The sequence below is a fragment of the Limulus polyphemus genome, unplaced genomic scaffold (assembly GCF_000517525.1).
Source record: "Limulus polyphemus unplaced genomic scaffold, Limulus_polyphemus-2.1.2 Scaffold5685, whole genome shotgun sequence".
Taxonomy (NCBI): domain Eukaryota; kingdom Metazoa; phylum Arthropoda; class Merostomata; order Xiphosura; family Limulidae; genus Limulus; species Limulus polyphemus.
This window is the reverse complement of record NW_013671295.1, coordinates 23,181-27,276: the sequence shown is the minus strand read 5'-3', so window position 1 is coordinate 27,276 and position 4,096 is coordinate 23,181.

Sequence of the window (4,096 nt, the reverse complement as noted above, 5' to 3'; positions counted from 1 at the left end):
TATTGTTAGTTATTGTAGATTATGTATCATGTGTACATATATATTGTTAGTTATTGTAGATTATGTATCATGTGTATGTATATATATTGTTAGCTATTTGTAGATTATGTATCATGTGTATGTATATATAATGTTAGTTATTGTGGATTATGTATCATGTGTATATATATATTGTTAGTTATAGTAGATTATGTATCATAATAGCTAACAATATATATACATACACATGATACATAATCTACAATAACTAACAATATATATGTACACATGAATAGTAGATTATGTAATATATATATACACATGAATTGTTAGTTATAGTAGATTATGTATCATGTAGATTTTAATATTCTTAACGACTAGGGACTGTAGAAACTATTGTACGTTTTAGTATTTTTAACGACTAGAGACTGTAAAACTTATGTATAATTTAGTATTTTGAACGACTAAAGACTGTAGAAAGTATTATACATCTTAGTATTTTTAACCACTAGAGACTGTAGAAACTATTGTACGTTTTGTAGATAATGAGTTGAGCATGGCCCGATAGGTAGCGTATTGTACTGTGAATATGCGGGTTGGTGCTTGCTGTTGACTAACTGTCTTGTCTATCATTTCAAAAATAGGTACGGCTAAAGAAAATTTCCCTTGAGTAACTTTCCGCGAATATCCGAAAACAAACAAACACAACTTATAGAGCATCTTAACTATTGTAACTAGTGTTATGTGTAGTTACAGACAAACCGAACCTAAGCTGTCAACAATAACCACAACAATACACATCCACATGTTACATAAAAGGTTGTAACTAACAACATATATTTACGTGATGTATAAACTACTGTAACTAACATACATATATATAAACATGCATATAATCTTAAGACAACAAGGGACCTTTGCTCTGTCTATGCCGTCCAACTACACTACAATAAGCTTTAAAATAAAAGTAAAACCCTCAAAAATAGCCCTTATCATTCATATAGTTATCAAATTTGCCTTTAAACTCTCTTAAATTAACTGCTTCCACCACATCCAAAGGCAACCCGTTCCTAAAGCCAACCACCCTGTTAGAAAAATAAAACTGTTTTAATTGATGTTAAAAGCTATCCTGCCAAAATTTATATTTGTGTTCCCTAGTCTTACCATTCTCACCATCAAGTACAAAAAGAAAGAACGACAGAGCTATCAATTCCCTTTATAGTTTTAAACATCTCAGTCAGGTCCCTTCTAAGAGACTATTCTTTTTTCAAGAGAAAATTATCTGACAGATCTTAACTTGTCCTCGTATGACAACCATTCTGTCTCAGGTATCAAAGTAGAATTCTAGTGGAACTTCTGGACCCTTTCTAACAATTCAATGTCCTTTCTAAACATAATACTCCAAATGTAGCCTAATAAGTGATCTACACAATAAAATTATGACCACTTCAGATTTGAAAAATAGTAGCAAGTGGCTCATATATCCAGTCCTTCAAAACCCTTAAGGAAATATTTGACTCAAGTGCTTTATCATTCTTTAAACTTCCAAATTTTTTCTTAACCAGCTCAGAATTAATGTGATTATCTTGTATGATCTTGTTCCTATCTATCAATTGTTCAGGATGAGGAATATTACTTAAATCTTCATTAGTAAAGATTGAAGAAAAGGTGGAATTTAATAACCTAGCCCTCCCATAATAATCAAACATGACCATTCCTCACAGCATATATTTACATGATACCTGAATTACTGTAATTAAAACACATTGTTACGTGATATTTAAGCCACTGTAATTAACAATGTACATTCACACGATACATAATGTACTATAACTAACAATATACATGTATATATGCACACGATACATAATCTACTATAACTAACAGTATATATACACATGATACATAATCTGCTATAACTAGCAGTATATATGTGCACAATAGTTTCTACAGTCTCTAGTCGTTAAAAATACTAAGCAGTGTTGGAAATATTTCAACATTTCCTTATAATCATGTTTCATCCTGCTGCAATGTTGGAAGCATCATTTAAAAATCTCACTATAATTACAAGTTATGTCAGTCCACACATTTTATAAGCAGTGTTTTATACAGAATACATGACAGGACTCCTTCTTGTCAGTTAGGACTTCTAGAATCAATGTCGTTCAATATATATAAGTGTAATTGCGATCAGTGTATATATTTTAATTTATTACCTGTCATTATATTTTTGGTTCCTCTACAAAATGGTAGGGCTATTCTCTTGTAATAAAATTACCTTTTTTGGTATATTTTTCTTACTATAGAGCTTGTTGAAACTATTGATCTACGAACATCAGCGTCACACATATAGATCGTGTAATTATTCTTCAATAACGTCAGTAGAATTCATTACAATTTATTTGATTTGCTGATTACTACGTTTACAACACGAGATATAACAGTATACAGAACCTTTCGATTTATTCTAGGGTCTTTACAGACAAGAACTTCTATTATTTCTAATTAAATAAACATGATTCTGCCTCCTTACGTAATAAAGCCACCAAAATTCTGTTCTACAGTAAGATTTATGACAATCACTTTCAGTTGGGCTCTTTATTTTATTTCATTTACTGATTAACGATCTCGTGATTTATTTTTGACACTATTATATACTTTACTAGAGTCGTTATGGTTTCTGGAATTATACTGACAAGTTTGCTAACATTCGTTTTTTAATGTATCAGGTCTCATAACTGCTCATGACAATGGATTTTTATTAGTAGAGACTATTGTACATTTTAGTATTTTTAACGACTAGAGACTGTAAAACGTATGTATAATTTAGTATTTTTAACGACTAAAGACTGTAGAAAGTATTATACATCTTAGTATTTTTAACGACTAGAGACTGTATAAACTATTGTACATTGTAGTATTTTTAACGACTAGAGACTGTAAAACGTATGTATAATTTAGTATTTTTAACGACTAAAGACTGTAGAAAGTATTATACATCAGCAGGATGAAACATGATTATAAGGAAATGTTGAAATACTTCCAACATTGCAGCAGGATGAAACATGATTATAAAGAAATGTTGAAATATTTCCAACATTGCAGCAGGATGAAACATGATTATAAGGAAATGTTGAAATACTTCCAACACTGCTGCAGGATTAAACATGATTATAAGGAAATGTTGAAATACTTCCAACACTGCGATTACAACAAGGTTTCGTGTATTAAATAAAAATCCTTCTTACAACAAGGTTCTATATGTTAAATAAGAGTCTTCTTTCCAACAGAGTTCTATATGTTAAATAAAAGTCCTCTTTACAACAAGGTCCCGTGGGTTAAGTAAAAGTCCTCTTTACAACAAGGTCCCGTGTGTTAAGTAAAAGTCTTCTTTACAATAAGGTTCTATGTGTTATACATAAGTTATTCTTACAACAAGGTTCTATATCTTAATTAAAAGTCATCATTAGAACAAGGATATATTTGTGTTTTAGTAAAGTTATGAAGCTTCATCTTTTAGCCACAAGAGAAAGTAGCTGTGAAACTGACTTTGAGAACACTGCATACATTAATACATTGTTTCCTAATTCATAAGAAAATATACTAAGCCACAAAATATTAACACTTGGTTTATAGTTCGTTTGTTAAAATGTTTGGGGTAGAAATACAATCACACACTTCTTTGTAGCCCAGGCGCAAATAAAGAAAGTTTGTTTGTATAACGTTGAATTATACTGCAATGTTGAAAATGTCATCTAACCGTTTCAATGTAATCATGTTTCATCCTGCTGCAATGTTGGAAGTATTTTAACATTTCCTTATAATCATGTTTCATCCTGCAATGTGTTGGAAGGATTTCAACATTTCCTTATAATCATGTTTAATCCTGCAAGGACTTTTACTTATCATATAGGACCTTGTTGTGAGGAGGGCTTTTACTTAACATATAGGACCCTGTTGTAAGGAAAACTTTTACTTAACATATAGGACCTTGTTGTAAGGAGGACTTTTACTTAACATATAGAACCTTGTTGTAATGAGGACTTTTACTTATCATATAGGACCTTGTTGTGAGCAGGGCTTTTACTTAACATATAGGACCTTGTTGTAAGGAAAA